General features: G+C 46.9%; 1 protein-coding gene across 8 annotated transcripts in view; it reads left to right on the top strand.

Moving 5' to 3' along the window:
• The first annotated feature begins 897 nt into the window (after positions 1-897).
• Positions 898-12,181, top strand: part of PCBP4 (poly(rC) binding protein 4) — an 82,006-nt gene continuing 70,722 nt past the window's right edge. For 2 of the 8 annotated variants that reach the window (XM_066614214.1, XM_066614213.1), the window contains exon 1: positions 904-1,090. The gene's annotated coding sequence lies outside the window, so the exon portion shown is untranslated. Of the gene's footprint in view, positions 1,091-12,181 lie in introns of all 8 variants that reach the window. The other 6 variants (XM_066614218.1, XM_066614219.1, XM_066614215.1 and 3 more) reach the window with 5 other exon arrangements.

Here is a 12,181-nt window from a genome sequence, read left to right as displayed (position 1 = left end):
AGTTAAAGGGATGGCAAACAGTCTCTGGGTGATCAGGAGCGCTTTCACCTCAGAATAATTCATCTCTGGTTGGCAGATCTGGGGTAGACTTCACAATTGGCAGCCAGAACCCCTCCACTGGCATCTGCACGTGATTCCAGTGGCGTAGCTAAAGGGGGGCAAAGCACTAAGGACCCAGTCCTGTTCAACTTTCCAGGACTGATGCAGCTGTGCCCATGGGGCATGTGCTGCATTCTGCGGGGGTGGGAGAAGTCATGGAGGCCTCCTCAAGGTAAGGGGACATTTGTTCCCTGACCTTGGGGCTGCATCAGCCCTGGAAAGTTGGATAGGAGTGGGCTTGAAGTTTGTTCGCCTCCGTTTTGCTCCCCCCGCCCGGAATGGCCCCGAAGGGGGGGGGAGAGGGGAGGCTTGTACCCCGCGGTGAAGCTCCCTGCAAAACTCAGTGGTTGCACCCCATTTGGCTAAGCCACTGCGGGATCCCGTCCAGCGGGCCCAGGGGACGCCCTCGTAACCCACCTCGGGATGGCCTCTTGACAAACAGATAGACAACAAGCCCCCCCCCCCCACCTCCAAGAGCCACCTGGCCTCTGTGCAAACCCGTCCACCCAGCGATCACCACCCCGGCCGCGACGGAGTCCAGCGCTCAGCCTGGCGTCCCTCCCCGTTGTCCTTGGACGGCGGTGGACAGACCCAGGCTGGCCGTGGCCGCCGCTCGGCTTCCGAGCCAGGAATGCCCAGCAGGAGGGAGGGCGCGCATCATCTGCCTGACCAGAGTGGTGGGGGGTGGATCGTCCCCGTCCTTGGCAGATGGTCCTGCCCAGGCTGCGCGCATTGTTCCCTCGGTGTCTCCTTTATCCGCTGTAATTGGATCCTGGAGGGAGCGGGAGCCGGGGAGGGACGGCGGGAGGCTGGGCCCGGGGGCGGGTGGGGGAGGCGAGCGCGTCCCGAGGCTCCGGCCTGCGCCTCCCTCTCCAGCCCAGCAGCGGATCTCATTGTTGCCGGCTGATGTCACTCGCAGTTGTCACCGACGCCTCTCCGGGTGACAATGCGGGACTAGGAGGCGCGCGGGTCCCCTCCGGACACCCCCGAGGTAAGAGCGGCGGCGAGAGGGCGCCTGGTCCGTCCTGGCACCAACTCTGGCGGGCTCCGGGGTAGCCCCCCCAGCCCCCCGTCCATTCCAAGTAACTTTGGGCTCATGCAATCTTATGCGTGTCTACTCAGAAGTAAGTCCCATTCTAGTCAATCGAGCTTACTCCCAGGAAAGTGTGGACAGGATTGCAGCCCGAGTCTCCGCCACGCGACGGCGCACAGCCGGGCGGCTGGCGGGAAGGGAGCGCAAAGTTCTTGCAAGAGCCTTTCTCTGCGCGGGGAGGAGGGAGGGCGCCGGGAAGGCTCTTCCAGCTCAGGGATGCGGCGCCGCCTGGACCAGTCTGAGCGGGGATCGGCAGCAGGGCTGACGCGTGGCCCTCGGATTCCCCTGAGGACGAGCCGTGACCCCCCTCCCCTGTCCTGACCACCAACACCTGCAGGGCGAGGCGCGCCGTCTTCCCGGAACTTGGGGGGCTTCTTGCCGCTCAAGGTCTTCGCTGCTACCCCGGACTAACAGCCCAACTCTGTGCATGTCTACTCAGAAGTAAGCTCCATTGAATTCAGTGGGGCTTACTCCCAGGAAAGTGTGGATAGGACTGCAGCCTTATCTACGGGAGGGGAGCAGCAGCTGAGGGTTGATTGCGCACCACGTGAAAGGGCGGGCCCTCCCCAGCCGAGGCGGATCGGGGCCGGGCTCCGTCTCTCCGCCCCCAGCTCTACCAAATCCAGCCGGGCAGCAGCAGCCCCCTCGGGGCCACTTTAGTCCCAGTTCTCTTCTAGGCCCCTTTCCTTAGATTTCTCTCTGCCCCCCTTGCAAGGCAGGCTTCTGCTTCCACTTCTTGGGCACCCTCTGCTGCTCTCTTGGTCATAGAGGTGGCTCCCCCCCCCACTGCTGCTTTGCTGGCCTGGCCTGCCCCTGCATCTGTGCCCCTGCTGCTTTCCCCTGGAAGAAGCAACTGCTGCTGTCTGGGGCACTTGCTCAACTCCCTTTGGTGGACGTGCTGCTTCCCCGTCTCGGTGTCTCTCCCCCTCCCTCTGCATGTGCCCCTTGTTCCCACGGGACCTCATTCATCTCCCCACCCTTTCTTTCTGCAAGCTGGCAGCAGGACCTACCCCTGAGCTCAGATTGCTATTGTGGTGAGGGCCCAGGGGACAGGTTGGGTGATGAATCCTCCCAGTCCGTTCCATTTGTGACACAGCCTCCATTTCCAGCACCTGCCTCCCTTTTGGCAGGGACGAGATTGCGTTCATTCTTTTCCAGGCACATCCTTTTGTTTCCAACCGCTACTGAATGCCATTCCTCTCCCAGTCCTTTCTGGCCACTTGACTGGCAGAGACCGCAGCATCACGTACAACATACCAAAATACTGATGATGATGGCACTGAGACGGTCAAGGGGGAGCGCAACCTTCACGTACCATGGAACCACTGCAGTTCATGCCTCCTTCAAGGAATGGCATCAAAATCCAGGCTCCACAGAGCCTTGCAGAATAGTTCATTGAGGCACATGACTCCAGTGGCAGCTCCATTGCCTAATGGAGGGCAAGTCCGTTTTATTGTCCACACATGCCTGCTGCACAGATAGCACAGTGGGGAATGAATGTGGGTGCTACATAAGGCCTGAGACCCTCTGTATATTTACTTGAAAACAAGTCAATTTGGGTAGGACTTGTGCTGCCACTAAGTAAACATGTTTAGGATTAGGTCATCTGAGCCAAAATAGAAGCACGAGAAGCTGGCATCCTGAATCAGCTTCAAAGCTATCAGCCAAGATAAGGGTTTTTGTTTTGTCCTTATCCAGAACAGCGGAGCCAGAAGGAAACAGGGGAGGCCAAATATTGCATATGCTAGAACAGTGGTTCCCAAATTGTGGGTCGAGACCCACTGGCGGCTTGCGACTTGATTTTTGGCGGATCCCCAAAGGGTGATGGAAAGATCAGATAACTAATTGCCTCAAGTCCTGAGGAAGTTCAAAAATCAGATACTGTAGCTGTTAATTCTCCTGCAAAGAGCTCAGCTCCTGCAGTTTGCAAGTATGTAAATATAGGAAGATAAATGTTTAAGGGTCTTTTTTCTGGTTATTATAAATAAATAAAATATTTCTTTTTAGATCTCCTTTTTTAAAGTCTGGTAAAGCTAGGTAGGTCCTGATAGAGTGTCATTTTAAAAAGTGAGTCTTGGTGCTAAAAGGTTTGGGATCCACTGTCCTAGAAGACTAGCCCAATCATAGTCTCATTTCCTTCATGAATACTTCTGGGGCAATAATGAATGCAGGTGGCAACAATCCTACTACCAACACCAACCTACTATCTACCTACTACCAACACCATGGCCATGTTGAAAGTTTCCAGAGCTAGACCCTGTTCCCATCCAGGCCCATCTTCCCAAGAGAGATATGGTATTTTTAGCTCAACTCAGGCAACATTTTCTAAGGAGACAGCTAGCTCAAAGACTGATGTTAATGAAGATGCCAGTCCCTTTGGAATAGAGCGTTGTTCTTCTAATTAAGGAGAAAACTTTTAAGAAGACAATCTGTTTCTTGTGACCCTTCAGTAGGGGCCTCTCTTAGGGAGGTCCGCAGGGCATTTTCCACAGTAACAGTTCTGTTCCAACAGAGTCATCATCCTGCTATGGTACTTTTACGGTCTTGGCTGAATTATCCAAATTCCCTTTTGTCTTCAAACATTTGCCCCTTTGTCCTTTTAAATCCACACATCCTCCACCCTGTCCTGTCCATGCAATTTGGGGGCTACGCATCAAAATTCAGAGCAGCTCTGAGGTCATTTTTCTAAGGGCTTCTACTCTCCTCCACACCACTCTGGAAACACATCAGGAATTGTTCTGGTGCTCCAGTCAGAGATCCCTCTCATGCGAAAGCCGGGGGTGAGTTAGGGAGGATTAATGAGAAAACTACCCACGCAAGCAAGCTTCCACTGGAGGTTTATTAAAACTATGTTATTCTTTGTGCACTCCAGCTGGGCTGGTAAGAAATGGGAGGTCTTAGAATTGCTCAGTACAACACCAAGATAAAATCAGAGACATGGATACCTCAAGATAGAATCCACATTCGTGCATAACTGGGGAGCTGAGCTTTCGATGCATAATCTTTTTATCTCATAGTGGTGGGATCAGGACTCAAGTCTTTGGGTCCAGATCTGCTGCTGACAGCTGTTTTCAGAGTCATGTTATTGTTTTCCCAAAAAGTTCCATTAACTGCTAAACTGCCCAATCCCCGTCCCTGCCAGTGCAGCGGCCCCAAAATGGCAACCATTGCATCCTATGGTGGGAAGGGGTAGTTGTGGAGGTCTCCTCTTGGTAGGCAACAATTATTTCCTTACCTGGGGTAAGCTTCAGCAGTACGGGGGGGTTTTCTTCTTGGACCTATGCTAGCTAAATAGCTGGTGCAGGTCTGTGTGGACCATGTCATGGGATCAGGTCTGGGAAGAGGGATAGGATATCTGCGCCACTGGCACCACTGATCCCACCCCCTCCTGGGCCTGATCCGCCCATCCTGTCCCCATTGTTGCCTTCCCCATGCCCCATTTTGCCCCTTTCTGCCCTTCCGCCACCCCTTCTGCCTCTCCCACTGACTCTGGCAAGTGGTGGGACAAGTGCTGGAGTGGGTGGTAAGGTGTAAACCTTTCCACCAGCACTGCTGGCAGTGCTCTGAGTGGCGCACTGTTGGAGCATCTTTTGTGGCTTTTGTGATCTTTTTCAGCACAGGCAGCATGCCACCAGTGGGCAGTGCAGTTAGGACTAGGGCCTTAATTTCTTCCAGTGGACAACTGTATTTATGTTCAGTTCCTACTTTAAGGTTATATCATAAGTTAAAAATAAAGATAAAACTATTTCTACAATATCCACAATATTTCTACAATATTTCTACAATTTCTACAATATTTCTAATAGTAGCAAATGATTTAACTTAAGTTCAATCATTTTTAACTTGATTTAACTTAAGTTAAATCTGACCCATCTATTAGGGCTGACCCATCTATGAGGCCAACTGAAACAGTTGCCTCAGGTAGCAGACTGATGGGGGATGCCGATCTCTACCTGCCTATTTGCCTCCATTGCTCCTCCTCCTTCCACTCCTTGAATTGGAAAAGTGACAGTTGGCACATCACTGGGTAAGGAGGGTCAGAATTTAGCTTTTGGCAAGCTACTTCAGGAGGTCTTGCGCCAACCCTGGTTCTGCCACTGTGAGAAGACCAATGATTTCACATTAGTGTCTCAGTTTCTCAGTCTGTACAATGGAGGAGATGGTTCTTACATTTAATTAATATTGGCTCATCATCAAAAGCAGTAGTGGTACTAATCTAGTCAAATAAGGATGACACAAATGATGTCACGAACCTGGGAAGAGCTTTCTCAGAGGAACAGTATTAGATAATAAGTTGCAGAATACCATGGTCAGGAATGAGCAATCATGCAGGACAAAAAAATAACATGAAATATTTGCTTCAGGGATCAGATTCAGGAACTCTGTTCTTCTTTCAGCATCCCTCTCTCAGTCAGCTGTAGTCCAGAGAGGGAGGAAGTCACTTTAACCTTCTTTTTTAGTTTTGAAAATATCTCAAACTGGAATATAGTCATTACACCTGCAGTAACCTCTGTGTTTGGTTTTGAGGAGAAAGTGGCCTTCAAACTCAGATATTTCAGTCTTAACTGGCCCTTAAAATTAGGCCCGACATTCAATATATCATTAAGGGTGCAATCCTAACCCACTTTCCAGCACTAACATAAGGGCAATGCAGGTCTGATGTAAGGGAACAAACATTCCCTTTCTTTGAGGAGGTCTCCATGAGTGCCACCCAACTGCAGGATGCAGCACACATCCCATTGGTACAGCTATGCCAGTGCTGGAATTTGGTTAGAATTTGGGCCTATGTCATCTACTTAGGTCTTTCTCTTTGGTATACAGCTGCAAAGGAGCTTGTCTGGATCAGAATCTTGATGGCAGAAAATTTTCCCCTGCCCTGCTTCCAATCTGGATTGGGTCTCCTGGGGCTTCTATTTGCCCTGGGAAGGAAGCTGCCACTGGCACTACTGGTGACATCACTGAGGACTCAAAATTTTCAGCTCTGATGCAGCCACAGTGCAGCCCCAAGGTGAGGGAACAAATGTTCCCTTACCTTGCGGAGGCCTCTGTTACTGCCTTCCCACCACAGGATGCAGCGCACACCCCACTGGCACAACTACATCAGCACTGGAAAGTTGGATAGGATTGCACCCAGAGTCTTCCTGTGCAGACAGGGCTTTCAAAAATGGTTTTGAAGATTTTTTTTTTTGCCTCTTGTTGATGAACAGTGACAAATCATTGAAGTTGTTTTTTTTCCGAGACCATTTTTACCATTGTGATGCTCTTATCTTTGCTGGTATGTCTTATTGACATTTGAACATGTGCATTGAGAATTCCATGTTGGGGGGGGGGGGAGAGAGAGAGAGAGAAACTGATTTTTTCCCAAAATTTAAATAATTTCTAGGAATACACTGCGAAGAAAAAACCCACCAACCTGCTTAGAAAAAAGTCTCCAAATAGAAAAAGAAATCAGTAATGATACTAACAGAAAGCCACACATACAATCCAAGAAAGGACAAATGCACAATTTGTATATCTTCAGCAGTAAAAGCCTGTGTTTTTCTTTTAAACTTTTCATTTTTTCATAATGAAATTTTCATAATTTCAAAAACATTTTGAGGAGGCTGTTTTCTCCTGTGACACTTGTGCTCAGATTGTTGTAATGACATCAACTTTCCATATCCCATAAGACAACAGTAAGCTCAATTAAACTCAATGGGATGTACTTCTGAGATGGCATGAATAGGATTGCGCTGCTGGAAAATAATAGTTTGAGTAGCATTAAAAGTTAAGGATCAAGGGAGCACTAATTTATTTTCAAACTAGGAAAATCCCAGCCAGAAGAGGAAGGATCTGTGTCCACCAGATTTATTGTCAGACCACACCAATCAATCACCAACCCATGCTAGATTAGTAGTACCATGCCATATACTGAGTCAGATCGTTGTATAATAATGGCACTACATTAAATAGTCGCAGCTTGAGAGACTGAACCAGGATGTTCTACATGAAATGCATGAGCTCTCGCACTGAGCCAAGGTCCTTCCTCTGTATAATACGGTCATGACTAACTGGAGGAAAAAAACAGGGAGGGGGGGTACAGAAATCCCTTTTTTTCCTTCATGGTCACTGCATGCAATAGAGAGAACTCAATCAGGACATTACTGCTTCCCTTGCTTGATCACTACACCACAGAACATCATGGAAGTCAGTGGTTTGTATTGAGCAATTCACTAGAATGCTATATCCATGTTGCTCCTATAGGTCTGCATAGAGAGTTGTGTTTTGTTTTTTAATCAAGAATATAGCAAAAGGGGCCTGGAATTCCCCTGGTGTGTACCTGTGTAGGTCCCTCAACTTACAGAAGCCCCTATAGCTGTGATGCTGTAGTTTGCGAGAGACTGCCAGTATTTGCCCCCAAAGGAAGTGTTTGAATGGTGCTGAATATCTGACAGGGAGGCATTCCCTCACATTTCCTTCATGCTTTAGACTTGTCATGATTTATAGAAACCTCCTGTGAAACATGTAACACAAATGCCCTCAGGCTCTATGTCCATCATATCATCATGCTGCAACCAGGTGAACAGCAGCTACCCTAGAATACAACCATATTGCAAGAACTTCTCGGATTGCACTCTCCTTCCTTTGAGAATACCTTGGGAATATTTGCCTCTGGGCAGCTAACTTCTTGCCCATTCAGCTGCATCTTCTGCAATGATGCACAGTCTCTTCTCTTCATGGGGTATGCTGAGGACATCTTGGAGAGAAACAAAGACAGCCACTTCAAATGTTTTGCATTGGCTTCTTCCTGGTATAAAGATCAATGCTTCCAGCAAGCCCTTAATATAAGTCTCCTCATTTTTGAGGGAATGAATTAAGGGATGCACATGACCCCCAACACAAGGGGGACGTTCCTCAGCAGGATGGGATACCTCCTATCCCACCTTCTTTCCCTAAAATGGCTCAGTGGGTTCTCGAAGGGCTGTTCCAGTATTATGGATCACACTTGCCCTTTCCTACTGTGTCATATATATTGGCAATAAGAAGCTGCAACTGGCCAGTTTCCCAGTGCACATATAACGCCTGTGTATACAATGTATGCACTCAAAGCTGTATGGAGAAGTTTAAAAAAAAAGACTAAAAGAATTCAGCGTTGTCGTGATAGGAATTAAGAACCTCTTCTTTAGGATCCTGACCTAAAGCTCGGATCCACTAGATCAGGAAGCTTCATGGGGTTTGGGGGATGCACAGTTGGACTGTTGTGTCTTCAGCTGGATAAAATATGGCTCCCTGGTCATGCTTGCCTAGGCTCTGACAGTCAGCTGGGTGCTTTGAAGGAGAGCTGCCCTGAGCCCTGGGAGCCAAAGTGCTGCCAATGGATCAGGCACTAATAAGAGGCGTGGGCTGATGATCCCTTCCATGCCATCTGCTCTCGTTTCAAGCTGCCAGTTGCTCATACTATATGCAGCTTCTTTGCTTTCCCAGTCCTCTGAGAACCCAACAACAGGCAGAGCAGGGATTTTCCCATCAAGCTGAGCTTACTTTGCCCCAGTTTCAAGAGGCAGGGGGCTCTCTCCTCACAGCTAGACCAGCTCATGTAAGCCACTCCACAGCAAAATGAATGTTTCGAATCAGATCACTTTTGAGATCGTTGTGATTGCAGCACAATCCAAAGCATTTCTGCTCACATTTAGGTCCCACTGAGCCCAATGGAATTTACTTCCTATAAAGCATCTTTAAAGTTTGCAGCCTGAGTACTTTGGATCGGGAAATCAATCCATGAGATCTGTTCAGCATATAGGACATTCAGCATTCACAGAGGCACCACCTTAAGCTTAGTAAGGTGCTGGGGCTACTTTATACCACTTATTCTGTGGGACATTCTGCATTCCAAAAAGAACTGTTCATTTATGACAACTCCAGTTCCTCATAACTTGCTAGCTCTCTCACCTCAGCTCTCTCATCTTTTATTTTTGAAATTTTATTCAGCCAGTAACCTCTGAGGGACACCAGGGGTAAAGCAGGACTCATTCGTTTCTTCCATGAGCAAGTGAACCAGAGTTCTCCAAAATCCAGTCCTACTGTTGTATGGTAGGAGTTTTTAAAAGTCAGTCAAGTGTCTGCTGTAAATCCACTGAGCAGGCTTTGCTTTTCATCACAGGATCCTCTGGCAGGGCAAAAATCACGGTACTGGGATTTAGAAGCACTGGTCCGAATTCCAAATTGACCCTCCCTGCTGTTACATCATTGACTTCACTGCAGAAACTTCCAAACTAATCCAGATTTGAGCCCAGGCCCCCTGGTCACCAACTAAGGATCAGGCAGTAAATGGGATTAAATGCTTAATGAGGTTGTGTTTCAATCACATGCACAGAGTGATATTGATTGCCCGCCCTGGAGAAATGAAGGGAGGAATTTTTTTCCTGTGGATATTGTTGTGGGTCATGTGAGACTGCCCATGACATTTATTGTCTTTCCCTCATAATCTTTGCTGTTCTTGTCCTGGTTTCCCAGTCAATATGCCTCAGTCCTGATTTGCGCAGCCTTTTTTGCACAGAATTATCATTAAAAAAACAAAAGACACACAGTTGGACAGGGGTAGAAATCCCTCTATTTTACTCAGAGAGGAAGTTATGTCAGAGAGGAGAGAATGTGGATGTTGGCAGAATTTAAATAATACGTAGTTAATTAGGACAAAAAGGGCATTTAAAAAAAGATTATTTAGCAGCAGCCGCCAGTTCTGTATTGCATAGATTTGGAAACAGACAACACCATTACCAGTTGGCTCATGGGCATAAAATGTATGAAAAACAGCTGATTAATTCATGTTATACAGTATATGAAATCAGTTCCTACCATAGAATTAGCAATATGGAATATATTTATGAACCTCTAGGGAAACGATAAGGGCAAACTTATAAATGAATTTGACTTTGAAATTGGTGGAAATGTGTTCAAGTTGATTTGAAAGGACTGTCTTTTTTTTAAAATTTGAAGCCTTGAAAGAGTAATACTTTTCTTTATTTCTTTATTGATCTTGTAATTCAAGTGTGTATTTATCATATTCAGTGTTTACAGCTCACCAAAGTTTTATATCATGAAGATGTTTTATATCATGTTCTGAAAATTCTCTATTTCTTCAAAGTCATGGGATTATTGATCTCATGTGTTCATGCCCTAAACTTTATAGTGAAATACTGGATTCCTTCTGGTGTGCTGACATGGTGCTATCACAATATATCCCATTCATATTCTAAAGCTTTAGCTTCTAGCTTGCTACTCAGAAGGCATTCCCAGTAAAAGTCGGTATGACAGACAAGGGATCCATTCACATACCAGACAACTCAGCCTGCATTGGCTTCACTCTGGTCCAGCTCTATCATGCATACTGGCAGCAGGCCTGCAAAAGCTCGGCTCAGAGTGCACATGCTTCAGCCTTCATGCATTAATTACATAGAGCAAAATTGTCCATAGAGCCACTGAATCACAGCCCACTTAGTATATAGTAGCCTAGCTTTTTGGTAAGGGATGTCCTAGTAGATGACAGCTCCACTTATGGATACATTCTCAGCAACAGCTTCCAGCAGTCTGACCATGGAGATCTCTTATCCATCCAGGTAATGGTATAACCTTCACCCACTATGTTTTACCACCTGATACAAAACAAGGGGCTGATCTAGTTAAGCTAATATGCATCTCCCTTTCTTTGACCCAATTCAGGGGTGGTTTATGCCATAATAGAAAATAAAACTGCAATTCTAAGCATGCTTACTTGGGAGTAAGTTAAGCTGAAATCAGCAGCACATTCTTCAAAGTAAAATGCAAAGGGTTGGACAGTAAAACCAATCAAATTTTACACCCTTGCTTAATCCAAAATCAGTAGTGTCCTGAGAGAGGGGACACAGCTCTAGTTTAGCAGGGCACCTGAACGCACTAGGTAAGTTTCGCCCTTTGCCATCTGAGCCACTCCAGGTTGCAAGAGCAACACGGAGAAGATGCTTCTGCTTTGCTCTTGCCACCTGGAATGGCTCAGACGATGAGGGGGAGAGGCAGCTTACATGGTGAATTGGAGTGCCCTGCTAAACTTGGACTATACCCCCATTCAGGATGCTACAGTCCAAAATAGCTGTAATTACTTTACCACCAATCACTTTACCACCCAATCCTATGCACGTCTACTCAGAAGTAAGTCCATCAATGGAGTATAGTCATTATACTCCCAGGTAAGGGTGGACAGGATTGCAGCCTAAGAGCCCATTCCTAACCCATTTAAATGGGATGATATAACTTAATATAGACAAAGCTGTAACTGGGAGGAAGGACATAAATAGGGAGAATTCACAAGTTGCTGATAATTTTGTTGACCAGGAAAATATCTGAATATTCTAATAGCCGAAGGACTGGGCATGAATTGACCAAGGTTTGCTTCAGCCTGAAAGCTTAACCCTTAGCTCTGAGGCCTGATGTTTAAAAAAAGGCTATATTTTTGTCACAAAGAGTCATCAACATGAATGTACAGAGCTGAGTATCATTTCTTGTAACTTTTTAGATCTCATGAATGCTTGTTTAATATGAATGAGTCAACAACTTGTACATTAGATACTGCCATGTAAACTAATTGGTGGCAAATGTCAATGGCTTTTATTGCTGCATGAATAATTTTCAGAATGTGTGTGTAGACGCACTTGCGCATCTGTGAGCACACACACAGAGCCTTGTAAGTTATTCCCCGTAGAACAGCTGGGGTCCCAGATGGATCAGAAGGAGCATTTCATAGATTTTGGGTATGTAGTACGTTTTGGACGTTTTCCTATCTTGCTGTTGTGGCAAGCAAGGCCTATGCTTCTCAAACCAGACTTGTAGTAGCAGGCTAATACAGTAATTACTATATCAGGACTTGTGGTACAGTCCTCCCCCACCTTCCTTTCAGGATCCATTATCTGGGGAGGAAGCCCTAGAAAAGTGGCCTCTCTCTTCTGTTGTCTAGCCTGTGGAAACATGCGGATGACC

Source organism: Tiliqua scincoides, chromosome 2, assembly GCF_035046505.1.
Source record: "Tiliqua scincoides isolate rTilSci1 chromosome 2, rTilSci1.hap2, whole genome shotgun sequence".
Classification (NCBI taxonomy): Eukaryota; Metazoa; Chordata; class Lepidosauria; order Squamata; family Scincidae; genus Tiliqua; species Tiliqua scincoides.
The sequence above is the reverse complement of the archived record's forward strand: the minus strand, read 5'-3'. Positions and strand labels throughout refer to the sequence as shown.